Source organism: Hyla sarda, chromosome 9 (genome assembly GCF_029499605.1).
Source record: "Hyla sarda isolate aHylSar1 chromosome 9, aHylSar1.hap1, whole genome shotgun sequence".
NCBI classification, from domain to species: Eukaryota; Metazoa; Chordata; class Amphibia; order Anura; family Hylidae; genus Hyla; species Hyla sarda.
The window spans coordinates 83,713,972-83,734,828 of NC_079197.1; the positions used below are offsets into that span (position 1 = coordinate 83,713,972).

The 20,857-nt window shown below is 44.5% G+C and overlaps 1 protein-coding gene across 3 annotated transcripts in view; it reads left to right on the forward strand.

Annotated features, from left to right (window-relative positions):
- The first annotated feature begins 370 nt into the window (after positions 1-370).
- LOC130290356 (actin-binding protein WASF3-like) overlaps positions 371-20,857 on the forward strand; it is a 183,878-nt gene continuing 163,391 nt past the window's right edge. Inside the window, exons 1-2 of one of the 3 annotated variants that reach the window (XM_056537870.1) lie at positions 372-779; positions 6,753-6,845. The gene's annotated coding sequence lies outside the window, so the exon portion shown is untranslated. Of the gene's footprint in view, positions 780-6,752; positions 6,846-20,857 lie in introns of all 3 variants that reach the window. The other 2 variants (XM_056537873.1, XM_056537871.1) reach the window with 2 other exon arrangements.

Below are 20,857 nucleotides of genomic sequence, written 5' to 3' on the forward strand. Positions count from 1 at the left end.
CATGTCTGCCAGACACCATCTCCTCTTCAGCCTCAGCCATGACAACCTTACAGCTCTGTCATCTCCAGCACCTCGGAGAATCAGGTGGGGAGTGAAGCTCCTGCCATGAGGAAAGGTGCCCCCCCTCCTCTCCGTCAATCAGCTGGCCTGTCACTACCAACAGAGGGGCGGGGACACCCTATCCCCGCCCCCCCGCCTCAGAGCTGTGCTTAACCCCTTCCCGTCCAGGTTCTGCTGACGCTTCTTTCCCTGGCTGGGGGGAAGCATTCGGTCAGGGGCACACTTCCATAATGTGGGGGGGGGGGGCTGTAATCCCCGGTGTGGGAGAACTTTCCTGACACAGACTGAGGACTAGTAAGTGTGGGAGGAGAAGCAATGCCTGCACACAGTGTATAGCGGTTGTCATGGAAACAAAGATCCCCGTTCACCTGTCCCTGATGTCGCGCTCCCTCCATCCTGGCTCCTATGTGTAATGTGCAGGGAGATCCCTCCGCCGCGTGTAGATGACAGGGTGACATTACTGATTAGAGATGTACAGTGCAGGGAGGCAGCAGTGACGCCAGCGGTGGTAGTGTCAGGGTTAAGTCCCGGGACAGATGTTCCCCTCCTCCTCCTCCCAGGAGTAGATGGCACACTGCCTGCATGTCAGCACAGCCTGTGCGCTCCGCATGCGCGCTGCCCGCACTGCAGACTGAAGGGAGCAGCAGCACCGGCGTTGTGTCTCCTGCCCGGGGCAGTGTGGTCTGCACCCCCTGCCCGCACCTCCATGGCTCCGTCAGGTAGGGGGTCATGTCATATTGCACCTGATCAGTCATCTGGGTCCTACTGCCCATCTCTCAGCGAGGGTGAGGGGTTACCCATAAGCGTAAAGTGGCTGCTGGGTGCAATGGATGTGTGCAGAGCTGTGCCACAGGAGGAGGCTCTGGGATCAGATCACGGGTGGGTCCGGGGCGCGGATGTGGATGTTGCTGATGCTGGGGAAATGCACAGGGAGGGGGTGAGAAGCTGGGTATGGTGGGGGAGTAGTGACACCTTGTTTACACCCTGATCACTGCCCACACACTGCCCACTCCGGGGTGGCATCAGTTGTCTGCAGCTGGTAATGTTATCCTGATTATTCCAATGTATTAACCCTTTACATCAGGCAACCATTCATCCTGTCATCCCATCTGTATACAGGTGTCATATACTGATCCATACAGCTCATACATTCACCTAGTGATCCCATCTGTATACAGGTGTCATATACTGATCAATACAGCTCATACATTCACCTAGTGATAACATCTGTATACAGCTATACAAGTGTCATATACTGATCCCTACAGCTCATCCATTCACCTAGTGATAACATCTGTATACAGCTATACTAGTGTCATATACTGATCCATACAGCTCATACATTCACCTAGTGATCCCATCTGTATACAGGTGTCATATACTGATCAATACAGCTCATACATTCACCTAGTGATAACATCTGTATACAGCTATACAAGTGTCATATACTGATCCCTACAGCTCATCCATTCACCTAGTGATAACATCTGTATACAGCTATACTAGTGTCATATACTGATCCCTACAACTCCTCCATTCACCTAGTGATCCCATCTGTATACAGCTATACAGGTGTCATATACTGATCCCTACAACTCCTCCATTCACCTAGTGATAACATCTGTATACAGCTATACAAGTGTCATATACTGATCCCTACAGCTCATCCATTCACCTAGTGATAACATCTGTATACAGCTATACAAGTGTCATATACTGATCCCTACAACTCATACATTCACCTAGTGTTACCATCTGTATACAGCTATACAAGTGTCATATACTGATCCCTACAGCTCATACATTCACCTAGTGATACCATCTGTATACAGCTATACTAGTGTCATATACTGATCCCTACAACTCCTCCATTCACCTAGTGATCCCATCTGTATACAGCTATACAGGTGTCATATACTGATCCCTACAACTCATACATTCACCTAGTGATACCATCTGTATACAGCTATACAAGTGTCATATACTGATCCCTACAACTCATACATTCACCTAGTGATACCATCTGTATACAGCTATACAAGTGTCATATACTGATCCCTACAGCTCATACATTCACCTAGTGATACCATCTGTATACAGCTATACTAGTGTCATATACTGATCCCTACAACTCCTCCATTCACCTAGTGATCCCATCTGTATACAGCTATACAGGTGTCATATACTGATCCCTACAACTCATACATTCACCTAGTGATACCATCTGTATACAGCTATACAAGTGTCATATACTGATCCCTACAACTCATACATTCACCTAGTGATACCATCTGTATACAGCTATACAGGTGTCATATACTGATCCCTACAGCTCATCCATTCACCTAGTGATAACATCTGTATACAGCTATACAGGTGTCATATACTGATCCCTACAACTCCTCCATTCACCTAGTGATACCATCTGTATACAGCTATACAAGTGTCATATACTGATCCCTACAACTCCTCCATTCACCTAGTGATCCCATCTGTATACAGCTATACAGGTGTCATATACTGATCCCTACAACTCATACATTCACCTAGTGATACCATCTGTATACAGCTATACATGTGTCATATACTGATCCCTACAACTCATACATTCACCTAGTGATACTATCTGTATACAGCTATACAGGTGTCATATACTGATCCCTACAGCATCCATTCACCTAGTGATAACATCTGTATACAGCTATACAGGTGTCATATACTGATCCCTACAACTCCTCCATTCACCTAGTGATACCATCTGTATACAGCTATACAAGTGTCATATACTGATCAATACAGCTCATACATTCACCTAGTGTTACCATCTGTATACAGCTATACTAGTGTCATATACTGATCCCTACAGCTCATACATTCACCTAGTGATACCATCTGTATACAGCTATACAAGTGTCATATACTGATCAATACAGCTCATACATTCACCTAGTGTTACCATCTGTATACAGCTATACAAGTGTCATATACTGATCCCTACAGCTCATACATTCACCTAGTGATACCATCTGTATACAGCTATACAAGTGTCATATACTGAACCCTACAGCTCATACATTCACCTAGTGTTACCATCTGTATACAGCTATACTAGTGTCATATACTGATCCCTACAACTCCTCCATTCACCTAGTGATACCATCTGTATACAGCTATACAGGTGTCATATAATGATCCCTACAGCTCATACATTCACCTAGTGTTACCATCTGTATACAGCTATACTAGTGTCATATACTGATCCCTACAACTCCTCCATTCACCTAGTGATACCATCTGTATACAGCTATACAGGTGTCATATACTGATCCCTACAACTCATACATTCACCTAGTGATACCATCTGTATACAGCTATACATGTGTCATATACTGATCCCTACAACTCATACATTCACCTAGTGATACTATCTGTATACAGCTATACAGGTGTCATATACTGATCCCTACAGCTCATCCATTCACCTAGTGATAACATCTGTATACAGCTATACAAGTGTCATATACTGATCCCTACAGCTCCTCCATTCACCTAGTGATACTATCTGTATACAGCTATACAAGTGTCATATACTGATCCCTACAGCTCCTCCATTCACCTAGTGATACCATCTGTATACAGCTATACAAGTGTCATATACTGATCCATACAGCTCATACATTCACCTAGTGATACTATCTGTATACAGCTATACAAGTGTCATATACTGATCCCTACAGCTCATACATTCACCTAGTGATACCATCTGTATACAGCTATACTAGTGTCATATACTGATCCCTACAGCTCCTCCATTCACCCACTGATACCATCTGTATACAGCTATACTAGTGTCATATACTGATCCCTACAACTCATACATTCACCTAGTGATACCATCTGTATACAGCTATACTAGTGTCATATACTGATCCCTACAGCTCCTCCATTCACCTAGTGATACCATCTGTATACAGCTATACAAGTGTCATATACTGATCCCTACTACTCATACATTCACCTAGTGATACCATCTGTATACAGCTATACTAGTGTCATATACTGATCCCTACAGCTCCTCCATTCACCTAGTGATACCATCTGTATACAGCTATACAGGTGTCATATATTGATCCCTAGAGCTCATACATTCACCTAGTGATACTATCTGTATACAGCTATACATGTGTCATATACTGATCCCTACAGCTCCTCCATTCACCTAGTGATACTATCTGTATACAGCTATACTAGTATCATATACTGATCCCTACAACTCATACATTCACCTAATGATACCATCTGTATACAGCTATACATGTGTCATATACTGATCCCTACAGCTCCTCCATTCACCCACTGATACCATCTGTATACAGCTATACTAGTGTCATATACTGATCCCTACAACTCATACATTCACCTAGTGATACCATCTGTATACAGCTATACTAGTGTCATATACTGATCCCTACAGCTCCTCCATTCACCTAGTGATGCCATCTGTATACAGCTATACAAGTGTCATATACTGATCCATACAACTCATACATTCACCTAGTGATACCATCTGTATACAGCTATACTAGTGTCATATACTGATCCCTAAAACTCATACATTCACCTAGTGATACCATCTGTATACAGCTATACATGTGTCATATACTGATCCCTACAGCTCATACATTCACCTAGTGATACCATCTGTATACAGCTATACAAGTGTCATGTACTGATCCCTACAACTCATACATTCACCTAGTGATACCATCTGTATACAGCTATACAAGTGTCATCATATACTGATCCCTACAGCTCCTCCATTCATCAAGTGATACCATCTGTATACAGCTATACAAGTGTCATAAACTGATCACTACAGCTCCTCCATTCACCTAGTGATGCAATCTGTATACAGCTATACTAGTGATATGTACTGATCCATACAACTCATACATTCACCTAGTGATACCATCTGTATACAGCTATACTAGTGCAATGTACTGATCCATACAACTCATACATTCACCTGTGATAATATCTGTATACAGCTATACTAGTGCAATGTATTGATCCATACAACTCATACATTCACCTAGTGATACCATCTGTATACAGCTATATTATTGCAATGTACTGATCCATACAACTCATACATTCACCTAGTGATACCATCTGTATACAACTATACTAGTGCAAGGTACTGATCCATACAACTCATATATTCACCTAGTGATACCATCTGTATACAGCCATACTAGTGTCATATACTGATCCATACAACTCCTCCATTCACTTAGTGATACGGTTATATAGGCGTCATGTACTGATTCCTGCAGTTCCATTATTCACTCAGTGATACCATCTGTATACAGCTATACAATACTAATCCCCACAACACCATTCACCCAGTAATACTATGCAGTTATGCAGGTGTCATGTTTTGATCCCTATAGCTTTTCTATTCACCCAGTAATATCACTGAAACCAGATATACAGCTATCTGATCCATACAGCTCATCCATTCACCTAGTGATACTATACAGTTATACAGCTCCTCCATTTACCTAGTTATATCATCTGTATACAGCTATACTAGTGCAATGTACTGATCCCTACAACTCATACATTCACCTAGTGATACCATCTGTATACAGCTATACTAGTGTCATATACTGATCCTACAGCTCATACATTCAGCTAGTGATACCATCTGTATACAGCTATACTAGTGCAATGTACTGATCCATACAACTCATACATTCACCTAGTGATACCATCTGTATACAGCTAAACAAGTGTCATATACTGATCCCTACAACTCATACATTCACCTAGTGATACCATCTGTATACAGCTAAACAAGTGTCATATACTGATCCCTACAACTCATACATTCAATTAGTGATACCATCTGTATACAGCTATACTAGTGCAATGTGCTGATCCCTACAACTCATACATTCACCTAGTGATACCATCTGTATACAGCTAAACAAGTGTCATATACTGATCCCTACAACTCATACATTCAATTAGTGATACCATCTGTATACAGCTATACTAGTGCAATGTATTGATCCATACAACTCATACATTCACCTAGTGATACCATCTGTATACAGCTATATTATTGCAATGTACTGATCCATACAACTCATACATTCACCTAGTGATACCATCTGTATACAACTATACTAGTGCAAGGTACTGATCCATACAACTCATATATTCACCTAGTGATACCATCTGTATACAGCTATACTAGTGCAATGTACTGATCCATACAACTCATACATTCACCCAGTGATACTATCTGTATGCATCTATACAATACATGTACTGATCCCTGCAGAACATCCATTTACCAGGTGCTATCAGTGATACCTGGTATAAAGCTAGACAAGTGTCTGATCACTACAGCTCTTCAATTCCTAGCATTCATAACTACTAGTCTGCTCTCTACCTGTTGCCTTATTCATAATTACAGGCACTACATATATTAGGGGCTACATATATTAACCCTATCCTATCTTCAGTGCTGAATTCATTATCTGCAGTTTGTGGCACAGCACTGTTACCTCCAGACTTCTGACCTTCTATTATTTGTGCAGTATATTGATCCACAATACAGCATAGTATGTCTATCATTTTGATTAGTAGAGTCTTATTTATTTTTTGCTTGTAAACATTAGATTCAGACAAGTTATGTCACCTACTTGAAGGGGAAGAAGGTGATCTTATATACACAATGTGATTTCCATGACGCTGCAGGAGTCCCAGATCAGGTATGCTATTGCTTTCAGTCACACTGTCTTGAATATCAGAACCTGCTGCTTTCACTAGTAAAATGTTGGGGCTCTCCAGAAATGGGGCATGCAAAAATAGTAACTATAATTTTTATAGTGCCAAAATTACACATTATAAAATATGAAATACCCTTATAAGAAAGTGATTACAGTGTAATTCACTAGATGTTGCCGCCGAAGACTACGACAGGTTTCACGCTGACAGGCGACCTGTAGTTTGTGGTTCTTTGCCTTTTTATTGACAGTATACAGTATACCACTGGTTATTGAGTAACCGATGGCCTGCAACTGGTGATCAGATTTAATTTTCGCCATAAGATACAGTATGAGATTTTGATGTTTATTTGACAAGACTACTTGTATTTACACAACTGGACTTTGCTTGGATTCAACCAAAAATGGGCAACCCCCTGATAATCACATGGACCTGACTGGTGACTTAGAGGCAAAGCAGAAATCCAACTCATGTAGCTGTAAAAGATTATTACCCCGCAGCACTTTCGTGTTTTGTTTAATTTTTAAAATGGTATTATTACATGAATAGTGATACTGGGGGAGATTTATCAAAACCTGTGCAAAGGAAAAGTTGCCCAGTTGCCCATAGCAACCAATGAGATTGCTTCTTTCATTTTGCAGAGGCCTTGTTACAAATGAAAGAAGTGAGCTGATTGGTTGCTATGGGCAACTTAGCAAGTTTCCCCTCAGGACGGGTTTTGATAAATCTCCCCCACTATGTATATATATACGGTGTAGACTACATGTTTCAGATTATGTATCATCACTGTAATCTATAGAAATAGCCCCAGAAATAAATCTATGAGAGTTCAGCTCTGAGGCTTGTAGAGTTGTGTCTACTGCTCTGGAGTATCATATAATCTATAATGCAGAATCAGAATCCAGTATTATTTGTAGAGTTACTAAACATGTATAGATTAACACATTTGTTTACAGTTAGACCTATTGGACCCTGAATTCTCCTGTATGCTTATATTCACACTTTACAAGGTTCTCTAGGGTTGGGAAAGATATGGGTAAAAGAATTTGGGATACTTTTAAATGTAAGCATCTGTGGCCCCTGGTGACCAGGGAATATGTTTATGCTCCTAGACACCTTCACTCATAAAATGAGTACCTACCCTGAAAATAGGCCCTACCCCCATAATAAGACCTAGACCAGTGGTCTCCAACCTGCGGACCTCCAGATGTTGCAAATGTTTGCAACATCTGGAGGTCCGCAGGTTGAAGACCACTGACCTAGACAATGCCCGGGCTGCAAATATTAAAATGCAATCTATAACTTACCTTCATCCTCCGTTCCCCCGTTGCTAAGGAACCGGCCTCGCTGTCCTCCGCTGTTCTCGCTCGCCGGCCGGCTTCTTACATGACTGTCCGCTCAGCCTATCACTGGCAGAGGCGGGACATCGCTGCGGCCGGTTATAGGCTGAAGGCTCTGAGACGTCACAACACCAGGAAGCAGCAAGAACAGCGGAGGGACCATGAGGCCGGTGCCTTAGCAACGGGGGAACGGAGGACGAAGTTAAGTTAAAGATTGCTTTTTAATATTTGCAGCCCGGGCACAGGAATAGATACAGCGCAGCGGCTGATAATTATTTGGCAGGGGGGGAAAGAAGCTGCGCTCGCGGGTGACAAATGATCAGTACCCCGATGTGGGGATTGTGGGGTGCAGCGCTGGGCTGATAAACCGGCGGGGGGGTTAGGAACATTGGGGGGCATTTACACCCCCCCCCCTCCATTATCATCATATGATATGCGCAGCTCGCGCATATCACATGATGATAATGGGGGGGTAAATACCGTGGAACTGCCATGTTGTTCAATGTGCATACCTTACCATAAATAAATAAGCCCTACCCTGAAAATTAGCCCTAGTGTGTTTTTTGGGGCTAAAATTTATATAAGACCCGGTCCTATTTTCGGAGAAACACGGTATTTTTCCCCATAAGACTTTCCTCTATGGTTTGTACATACTAGAAACCCATATAGAACAAAAGCAGACACATTCTACAGGCCTAATATTATTGTGTGCGTTCTGGTTTATCCGGATGCCATGTGTTGGAATGTTTTTATATTACTGACTATACTATGAATATGTTCTCGTAACCATTTTATTACATATTTTGGCGCTTGGATAAAGCAAGGTGTAACCTTTATAGTATTTTAATATGTGGTCTGTTTTTTATGCTTCGGAACTTATGACTGCCCAGGTTAAAGTACAACAATATATTTATTATGTATTTCCTATTGCTTATATAGAGCTAATATATTCTGTTGCATTTTATAGAGATTGTCTACTTTCATGGAAAGCCTTTTAGCATTTTTAAGGAGTGTGAGAGGAAATCAAAGTACCAGAGGGATAGCAACATAAATGTTTGAAAAACAGTATGGGGGAGATTTATCAAAGTTGTCTATGTCCTTCATCAATATAGACCAAACTACAAAGGGTTAGGCCGGTCTATTGTGCGCCTAATTTATCAATAGTCGCACGGCTCTTGATAAATTCTGCGCACAGACTTTGGGATCTATGCTTTAGACTGTATTAAACCTGCTCCAGTACTGTCTGATATTTCGGCGTACTTTCAGCCGATGCGACTTGTCGCTGAAAAGTCACTTTTGATAAATTCAGCACCAATGCATTTTTCCGTCTAAAATAGACTAGAATGCATCATGTTCTAAAAATCCTCTTAAGCAAAAGTCGCAGAAAAGTCGCACATATTTAGACTGCGACTTTCTGTGTGACAAATTTAGACAGGAAAAACCAATCTAAATCCTTTGATAAATCTCCCCCTATGTGTTTTTGTTGATGTTGTCCTTGTTGGAATTAGAACTTTATTTTTTTTATTTTTTGCCACCATGCTTCATAAAAAAGCTGTGTCCATGATCAGTTGGCTAAAACCCATCAAAATGTATTGATATCTATAGGCCATCCATGACCACACCAGAGGGAAAGCCTCGCTTTTTAATGATTTTATTCTCTAATAGAGGGATTCCCATTTATTACATCAATATGGCCTAGAAAGCATATGGGCTCATGTTGTCTGAAGCAGGCAACCTTTGTATCAACGAAGAAAACAAAATTGGGAGAGAAACAAAATTGGCCACAGCTAAAGTCCATAGACTTGTTGTCCAACTCGCTAAAGTAAAAGCTGAACTCTGATGGTTGCCCATCAGGAATAGGACATACACCCCTTAAGTGGCTGTCATATGCCTGATGGGCACTAAGAGAATGCTTTTGATGGACACTGTAGTATTTTAGTCTGGAGTCCTATAGTTCTGTAATATTATAAGACCGAAGTGTTATAATGAAGGGGTGCAGGATGGCACAGTGATGATATAGATGAATGTTTCATGTAATAGCATGAATGGCTATTGTACAGTGTGACATAATCACTTGTAAACGGGTCGACTCATGTAGCTTTTACATCACAGATCAAGAGCCCTAAGGCTCGATATGACAGGCATGGAGTATTTATTAGTCATAATCGGCAGCTATGAGCAGAAGTAGGTCTCCTTATAGAGTTGTGTAAATCTTTATCATAGAGCAGTGGTCTTCAACCTGCGGACCTCAAGATGTTGCAAAACTACAACTCCCAGCATGCCCGGACAGCCAACGGCATACTGGGAGTTGTAGTTTTGCAACATCTGGAGGTCCGCAGGTTGCAGACCACTGTCATAGAGCATCTGGTGGGAGTCGAAGACACAGCTGTGCATGGAGTTGAGATGTGATCCTTTCAATGTACTGTTACATAGTCTTTTAATAGTGTTGTCCTATCAATGCTTAATACATACATTGTGAGTAGAGAGTGCGGCAAAAAGAACCCTTGAGACCAGCGCTGCGACTATTAGGAGTGGTAATGCTGTGATCCAGGTAGTGGAGGAAGCAATGATGAAGTCCAGGTGGTGATAAAGATCCTCAGCAGGATCATTTATTGACAAAAGATAAAAGATTACGCGTTTCGGGCAAATTGATTTTTCAGTTAGGTGATATTAGTGTTGGATATCCGTGCCATATAACCTTATTCAGCAATTATTTAATCCCTTTTGACCTTAAAGGGGTACTCCACTGCTCAGCGTTCGGAACAAAATGTTCCGAATTCTTAGAGCCGGCGCCTGGGACTCATGACGTCATGGCCCCACCCCCTCATGATGTCATACCCCACCTGACGTCACAAGTTCTAGGTGTCAGCTCTAAGCGTTCGGAACATTTTTATTTTTTTTATCAACTGGTGCCAGAAATTTAAACAGATTTGTAAATCCAAAATCCATTATTTTTCATTATTGTTGCCGGTGGGGTCCGGCTTTAGCTTTAACTGCCTCGGTCCTTCTGTTGTGAGCTGCACCTTATTTTTAAGATTTGTACATTACTTCTATTAAAAAATCTTAATCCTTCCAATACTTATTAGCTGCTGAATACTAGAGAAGAAATTATTTTCTTTTTGGAACACAGAGCTCTCTGCTGACATCACGAGCACAGTGCTCTCTGCTGACATCTCTGTCCATTTTAAGAACTGTCGTGAGTAGGAGAAAATCCCCATAGCAAACATATGCTGCTCTGGACAGTTCCTAAAATGGATAATGATGTCAGCGGAGAGCACTGTGTTCCAAAAAGAAAATAATTTCCTCTGTAGTATTCAGCAGCTAATAAGTACTGGAAGGATTAAGATTTTTTAATAGAAGTAATTTACAAATCTGTTTAACTTTCTGGCACCAGTTGACTTAAAAAAAAAAAAAAAATTTCCACCGGAGGACCAAGCAAATTTTGTTTTTGCATTTTCATTTTTTCCGCTTTCAATTTTGCACCTACAGACCCATATAAGGGCTTGTTTTTTGCGTCACCAATTGTGTTTTGTAATGACATCAATTATTTTCTGACATAATCTGCAGTGAAACAAAAAAAAAACTTATTTGTGGGGTAAAATAAAAAGAAAATGCCATTTTGTAACTTATGGGGGCTTCTACGCAGTGCACTTTTCGGTAAAAATAACACCTTATCTTTATTCTGTAGAATAAATACGGTTACTGGGATACCCAATTTATGTAGGTTTTATTTTATTTTACTACTTAAAGGGGTACTCCGGCGCTTAGACATCTTATCCCCTATCCAAAGGATAGGGGATAAGATGCCTGATCACGGGTGTCCCGCCGCTGGGGACCCCCGTGATCTTGCACGCAGCACCCCTGTTAAAATCAGTCCCCGGAGCATGTACGCTTCGGGTCTGATTACCGGCGACCACGGGGCCGGTGTGAGGTGAGATTTCTGAACCCATGCAGAAACTGAACCGCTCCTCCCCTCAGCCCTTTCGCTCCTCCCCTTCGCTCTCGGAAGTTTTCTGAAGCTAGAGCGGGAGGAGCAAGGGCAGAGGCCGATGTCTCACACCGAGATCGCACGTCTGCAGGACATAATTAAGCCACGCCCCTTAGGTTCGGAAATCTCACTTCACACCCCTTGCTCTACACTGCAGGGGGAATTAAGCCACGCCCCTTAAGTTCAGAAATCTCACTTCACCCCCCCCCCGCTCTTACATTACACAAGAAGCAGGGGGAGAGCGAGGACGTCCACAGCTCGGAACACAGCTCCATCCCCTGCACACAGCTCTTCCCCCTTCCGCTGCTCTGTCTCCCCAGGACCTGATCTACTACGGGGAGGCTGCAAGTCGGGGAAAACACAGAGCAGGAGAGGGAGAGGAGAGGACGTCCGTGCACAGCTCCTCACCTAATAATGTGTGAAGGGGGACAGACTGCACTGCACGGGGAGGAATTCTATGTGTGAGGGGGGGGGGGGGGGGGAGACACTCATGAATGACACATGCTGGGAGTTGTAATCCCTGTTATGTGTGTGTATGCCAGTGTTTCCCAACCAGGGAATGCTGGGAGTAGTAGTTTTGCAACATCTGGAGACACCCTGGTTGGGAAACACTGGTGTATGAACTACAACCCCCAGGAGACTACTGAGATACAATAGAGGTGTTGTTGAACTACAACTCTGAGGAGACTACTAAGATACAATATAGGTGTTGGTGAACTACAACTCCCAGGAGACTACTGAGATACAATATAGGTGTTGGTGAACTACAACTCCCAGGAGACTACTGAGGCAGAATGCTGGTGTTATACCACAGACTGACACATGCTGGGAATTGTAGTCCCTTTTGTGTGTGTATGCCAGTGTATCCCAACCAAGTGTGCTCTGTATAACGCAGGTTTCCTCAAGCTGCAAGGGGGAGGACGAACTGCACGGGCTGGTTTCTGCTTTTTCATGGGGTGTTCATTAGCCCCATAAAGAGGACATAGAAATGAATGGGGTTTGTACAGGACATAAACATCACTGTATGAACCCTGTGCATTTATATGTCAACGTTCATACAGGGAGCAGAGATGCACGGGGTTCATACAGGGAAGCAGAGATGCACGGGGATCATACAGGGAAGCAGAGATGCACGGGGTTCATACAGGGAAGCAGAGATGCACGGGGATCATACAGGGAAGCAGAGATGCACTGGGTTCATACAGGGAAGCAGAGATGCACGGGTACATACAGGGACCCCGTGCATCTCTGCTTCCCTGTATGAACCCCGTGCATCTCTGCTTCCCTGTATGAACCCTGTGCATCTCTGCTTCCCTGTATGGACCCCCTGCATTTCTGCTTCCCTGTATGAACCCTGTGCATCTCTGCTCCCTGTATGAACGCTGACATATAAATGCACAGGGTTCATACAGTGATGTTCATGTCCTGTACAAACCCCATTCATTTCTTTGTCCTCTTTATGGGGCTAATGAACACCCCATGAAAAAGCAGAAGCTAGCCCGTGCAGTTCGTCCTCCCCCTTGCAGCCCGAGGAAACCTGCGTTATACACAGCACACTAATATATATACAGCGTTATACACAGCACACACACATATATATATATATATATATATATATATATATATACAGCGTTATTATACACAGCACACTAATATATATATACAACGTTATACACAGCACACTAATATATATATATATATATATATATATATGCAGCGTTATACACAGCACACTAATATGTATATATATATATATATATATATACAGTGTTATATGTTATACGTAGCACACTAATACACAGCGTTATATACAACACACTAATATATATATACATATATATATATATATATATATATATATATATATGTCTACAGTGTTATACACAGCACACTAATATATATATATATATATATATATATATATATATATATACAGCGTTATACACAACACACTAATATATATATATATATATATATATATATATATATATATATATATATATATATAGCCTGTGCAGAGTTATACACAGCACACTAATATAACTCAGCCCTGGTTGGGATACACTGGCATACACACACAAAAGGGACTACAACTCCCAGCATATGTCATTCAGGAGTCTTCAGTCTGTGGTATAACACCAGCATGCTGCCTCTGTAGTCTCCTGGGGGTTGTAGTTCACCAATACCTATATTGTATCTTGGTAGTCTCCAGGGAGTTGTAGTTCACCAACACCTCTATTGTATCTTATTAGTCTCCTGGCGGTTGTAGTTCATCAACACCTCTATTGTATCTCAGTAGTCTCCTGGGAGTTGTAGTTCACCAACACCTATATTGTATCTCAGTAGTCTCCTGGGAGTTGTAGTTCACCAACACCTCTATTGTATCTTAGTAGTCTCCTGGGAGTTGTAGTTCACCAACACCTATATTGTATCTCAGTAGTCTCCTGGGGGTTGTAGTTCACCAACACCTCTATTGTATCTCAGTAGTCTCCTGGGGGTTGTAGTTCATCAACACCTATATTGTATTTCAGTAGTCTCCTGGGGGTTGTAGTTCACCAACACCTATATTGTATCTTAGTAGTCTCCTCAGAGTTGTAGTTCACCAACACCTATATTGTATCTTAGTAGTCTCCTGGGGGTTGTAGTTCATACACCATTGTTTCTTAACCAGGGTGCCTAAAGATGTTGCAAAACTACTACTCCCAGCATTCCCTGGTTGGGAAACACTGGCATACACACATATAACAAAGACTACAACTCCCAGCATGTGTCATTCAGTAGTCGCCCCCCCCCCCCCCCACACACATAGAAATCACCCCCAGTATGATATTTATTCCCCTGCAGTCTATGTCTCCTTCACACACAGAAATCCTCAGCCCCGTGCAGTGCAGTCTGTGCACACATCATTAGGTGAGGAGCTGTGCACGGACGTCCTCTCCTCTCCCCCCCCTCCTGCTCTGTGTTTTCGCCGTGCAAAATTGCAGCCTCCCTGTGGTAGATGAGGTCCTGGGGAGACAGAGTAGGGGGAGGGGCTGTGTGCGGGGGATGGAGCTGTGTACCGAGCTGTGTGCGGGGGATGGAGCTGTGTACCGAGCTGTGTGCGGGGGATGGAGCTGTGTACCGAGCTGTGCACGTCCTCGCTCTCCCCCTTCTTCTTGTGTAATGTAAGAGCAGGGGGTGTGAAGTGAGATTTCCGAACTTATTGGGTGTGGCTTAATTCCCCCTGCAGTGTAGAGCGAGGGGTGTGAAGTGAGATTTCCGAACCTAAGGGGCGTGGCTTAATTATGTCCTGCAGACGTGCGATCTCGGTGTGAGACATCGGCCTCTGCCCTCACTCCTCCTGCTCTAGCTTCAGAAAACTTCGGAGAGCGAAGGGGAGGAGCGAAAGGGCTGAGGGGAGGAGCGGTTCGGTTTCTGCATGGGTTCGGAAATCTCACCTCACACCAGCGGCGTGTGACGTCACGCCTCCGCCCCGTGTGACGTCACGCTCCACCCCTCAATGCAAGCCTATGAGAGGGGGCTATACCATGCAATCATTTGATTACATACACTGTTCAATGCTATGCCATAGCATAGCATTAATCAGTCAGGGGTGCGGAAATAAAAAAATAAAAAAGGGACAAAAACAGAGCCCAATTTACTTGTCCCTCATGACAATCCACTTATCTGGGCCAAGTTTTGCTTTTACACTCTTGTTTTTTCCTCCTCTTCCTATAATAGCCATAACTCTTCAGACTCATATAGGGTCTTGTTTTTTTGCAAAACCAATTGTACTTTGTAATGACTCCTTTTATTTTTCCATAACATATGCTCCTAAACAAAAAAAATTATATTGGTGAGGTGAAATTGAAATAACATTTTTTACACCATTTACCTTGGGGTCAGCCAACATGTTATTTTGATACTTTAGGTCGTCCTGATTATAGCAATACCAGATTTGTAGTATCTGTCATGTTTTTCGGATTTTTTTTAATTGCTATTTTCTGACCCCTGTAGCTTATTTTTTTTTCCGTATACCAGGCTGTATGAGGGCTCATTTTTTTGTGCCATAATCAGTTTTTTTGTATCGGTACCATTTTGGTATTGATCTGACTTTTTAATTACTCTTTATTAGTCCCTTAGGTGACTTTTAGGAGGAATCATTGGATTCCTCATACAGATCAATGGAGTTCTTTGAACTCTGCACACTGTGTGTGTTACGCCAAGCGCTCCGGGTCCCCGCTCCTCCCCGGAGCGCTCGCTACACTCTCCTCACTGCAGCGCTCCGGTCAGATCCACTGACCCGGGGCGCTGCGATACCGCCTCCAGCCGGGATGCGATTCGCGATGCGGGTAGCGCCCGCTCGCGATGCGCACCCCGGCTCCCGTACCTGACTCGCTCTCCGTCAGTCCTGTCCCGGCGCGCGCGGCCCCGCTCCCTAGGGCGCGCGCGCGCCGGGTCTTTGCGATTTAAAGGGCCACTGCGCCGCTGATTGGCGCAGTGGTTCCAATTAGTGTTATCACCTGTGCACTTCCCTATATCACCTCACTTCCCCTGCACTTCCTTGCCGGATCTTGTTGCCATCGTGCCAGTGAAAGCGTTTCCTTGTATGTTCCTAGCCTGTGTTCCAGACCTCCTGCCGTTGCCCCTGACTACGATCCTTGCTGCCTGCCCCGACCTTCTGCTACGTCCGACCTTGCTTCTGTCTACTCCCTTGTACCGCGCCTATCTTCAGCAGCCAGAGAGGTTGAGCCGTTGCTAGTGGATACGACCTGGTCACTACCGCCGCAGCAAGACCATCCCGCTTTGCGGCGGGCTCTGGTGAAAACCAGTAGTGACTTAGAACCGATCCACTAGCACGGTCCACGCCAATCCCTCTCTGGCACAGAGGATCCACTACCTGCCAGCCGGCATCGTGACAGTAGATCCGGCCATGGATCCCGCTGAAGTTCCTCTGCCAGTTGTCGCTGACCTCACCACGGTGGTCGCCCAGCAGTCGCAACAGATAGCGCAACAAGGCCAACAGCTGTCTCAACTGACCGTTATGCTTCAGCAGTTACTACCACAGCTTCAGCAATCATCTCCTCCGCCAGCTCCTGCATCTCCTCCGCAGCGAGTGGCCGCTTCTGGTCTACGTCTATCCTTGCCGGATAAATTTGATGGGGACTCTAAGTTTTGCCGTGGCTTTCTTTCCCAATGTTCCCTGCAGCTGGAGATGATGTCGGACCAGTTTCCCACTGAAAGGTCTAAGGTGGCTTTCGTAGTCAGCCTTCTGTCTGGAAAAGCCCTGTCTTGGGCCACACCGCTCTGGGACCGCAATGACCCCGTCACTGCCTCTGTACACTCCTTCTTCTCGGAAATTCGAAGTGTCTTTGAGGAACCTGCCCGAGCCTCTTCTGCTGAGACTGCCCTGTTGAACCTGGTCCAGGGTAATTCTTCCGTTGGCGAGTATGCCGTACAATTCCGTACTCTTGCTTCAGAATTATCCTGGAATAATGAGGCCCTCTGCGCGACCTTTAAAAAAGGCCTATCCAGCAACATTAAAGATGTTCTGGCCGCACGAGAAATCCCTGCTAATCTACATGATCTCATTCACCTAGCCACTCGCATTGACATGCGTTTTTCCGAAAGGCGTCAGGAGCTCCGCCAGGATATGGACTCTGTTCGCACGAGGCGTTTCTTCTCCCCGGCTCCTCTCTCCTCTGGTCCCCTGCAATCTGTTCCTGTGCCTCCCGCCGTGGAGGCTATGCAGGTCGACCGGTCTCGCCTGACACCTCAAGAGAGGACACGACGCCGCATGGAGAATCTCTGCCTGTACTGTGCTAGTACCGAACACTTCCTGAAGGATTGTCCTATCCGTCCTCCCCGCCTGGAAAGACGTACGCTGACTCCGCACAAAGGTGAGACAGTCCTTGATGTCTACTCTGCTTCTCCACGTCTTACTGTGCCTGTGCGGATGTCTGCATCTGCCTTCTCCTTCTCTGCTGTGGCCTTCTTGGACTCCGGATCTGCAGGAAATTTTATTTTGGCCTCTCTCGTCAACAGGTTCAACATCCCGGTGACCAGTCTCGCCAGACCCCTCTACATCAATTGTGTAAACAATGAAAGATTGGACTGTACCATACGTTTCCGCACGGAGCCCCTTCTAATGCACATCGGACCTCATCACGAGAGGATTGAACTTTTGGTCCTTCCCAATTGCACTTCTGAAATTCTCCTTGGACTTCCCTGGCTTCAACTTCACTCCCCAACCCTGGATTGGTCCACTGGGGAGATCAAGAGTTGGGGGCCCTCTTGTTCCAAGGACTGCCTAAAACCGGTTCCCAGTACCCCTTGCCGTGACTCTGTGGTTCCTCCCGTAACCGGTCTCCCTAAGGCCTATATGGACTTTGCGGATGTTTTTTGCAAAAAACAAGCTGAGACTCTACCTCCTCACAGGCCTTATGATTGTCCTATCGACCTCCTCCCGGGCACTACTCCACCCCGGGGCAGAATTTATCCTCTGTCCGCCCCAGAGACTCTTGCCATGTCTGAATACGTCCAGGAAAATTTAAAAAAGGGCTTTATCCGTAAATCCTCCTCTCCTGCCGGAGCCGGATTTTTCTTTGTGTCCAAAAAAGATGGCTCTCTACGCCCTTGCATTGACTACCGCGGTCTTAATAAAATCACGGTTAAGAACCGCTACCCCCTACCTCTCATCTCTGAACTCTTTGATCGCCTCCAAGGTGCCCACATCTTTACCAAACTGGACTTAAGAGGTGCTTATAATCTCATCCGCATCAGAGAGGGGGATGAATGGAAAACGGCATTTAACACCAGAGATGGACACTTTGAGTATCTGGTCATGCCCTTTGGCCTGTGCAACGCCCCTGCCGTCTTCCAAGACTTTGTTAATGAAATTTTTCGTGATCTTTTATACTCCTGTGTTGTTGTATATCTGGACGATATCCTGATTTTTTCTGCCAATCTAGAAGAACACCGCCAGCATGTCCGTATGGTTCTTCAGAGACTTCGTGACAATCAACTCTATGCCAAAATAGAGAAATGTCTGTTTGAATGCCAATCTCTTCCTTTCCTAGGATACTTGGTCTCTGGCCAGGGACTACAAATGGATCCAGACAAACTCTCTGCCGTCTTAGATTGGCCACGCCCCTCCGGACTCCGTGCTATCCAACGTTTTTTGGGGTTCGCCAATTATTACAGACAATTTATTCCACATTTTTCTACCGTTGTGGCTCCTATCGTGGCTTTAACCAAAAAAAATGCCGATCCCAAGTCTTGGCCTCCTCAAGCGGAAGACGCCTTTAAACGGCTCAAGTCTGCCTTTTCTTCGGCTCCCGTGCTCTCCAGACCTGACCCATCTAAACCCTTCCTATTGGAGGTTGATGCCTCCTCTGTGGGAGCTGGAGCTGTCCTTCTACAAAAAAATTCTTCCGGGCATGCTGTTACTTGTGGTTTTTTTTCTAGGACCTTCTCTCCGGCGGAGAGAAACTACTCCATCGGGGATCGAGAGCTTCTAGCCATTAAATTAGCACTTGAGGAATGGAGGCATCTGCTGGAGGGATCAAGATTTCCAGTTATTATTTACACCGATCACAAGAACCTCTCCTACCTCCAGTCTGCCCAACGGCTGAATCCTCGCCAGGCCAGGTGGTCTCTGTTCTTTGCCCGATTTAATTTTGAAATTCACTTTCGGCCTGCCGATAAGAACATTAGGGCCGATGCTCTCTCTCGTTCCTCGAATGCTTCTGAAGTTGAACTCTCTCCGCAACACATCATTCCTCCTGACTGCCTGATTTCCACTTCTCCAGCCTCCATCAGGCAAACTCCTCCAGGAAAGACCTTTGTTTCTCCACGCCAACGCCTCGGAATCCTCAAATGGGGCCACTCTTCCCATCTCGCAGGTCATGCGGGCATCAAGGAATCTGTGCAACTCATCTCTCGCTACTATTGGTGGCCGACTCTGGAGACGGATGTTGTGGACTTTGTGCGAGCCTGCACTATCTGTGCCCGGGATAAGACTCCTCGCCAGAAGCCCGCTGGTTTTCTTCATCCTCTGCCTGTCCCCGAACAGCCTTGGTCTCTGATTGGTATGGATTTTATTACTGACTTACCCCCATCCCATGGCAACACTGTTATTTGGGTGGTCGTTGATCGATTCTCCAAAATGGCACATTTCATCCCTCTTCCTGGTCTTCCTTCAGCGCCTCAGTTGGCTAAACAATTTTTTGTACACATTTTTCGTCTTCACGGGTTGCCCACGCAGATCGTCTCGGATAGAGGCGTCCAATTCGTGTCTAAATTCTGGAGGGCTCTCTGTAAACAACTCAAGATTAAATTAAATTTTTCTTCTGCATATCATCCTCAATCCAATGGACAAGTAGAAAGAATTAACCAGGTCTTGGGTGATTATTTACGACATTTTGTTTCCTCCCGCCAGGATGACTGGGCAGATCTTCTACCATGGGCCGAATTCTCGTATAACTTCAGAGTCTCTGAATCTTCCTCCAAATCCCCATTTTTCGTGGTGTACGGCCGTCACCCTCTTCCCCCCCTCCCTACCCCCTTGCCCTCTGGTCTGCCCGCTGTGGATGAAATTTCTCGTGATCTTTCCATCATATGGAGAGAGACCCAAAATTCTCTCTTACAGGCTTCATCACGCATGAAGAAGTTCGCGGATAAGAAAAGA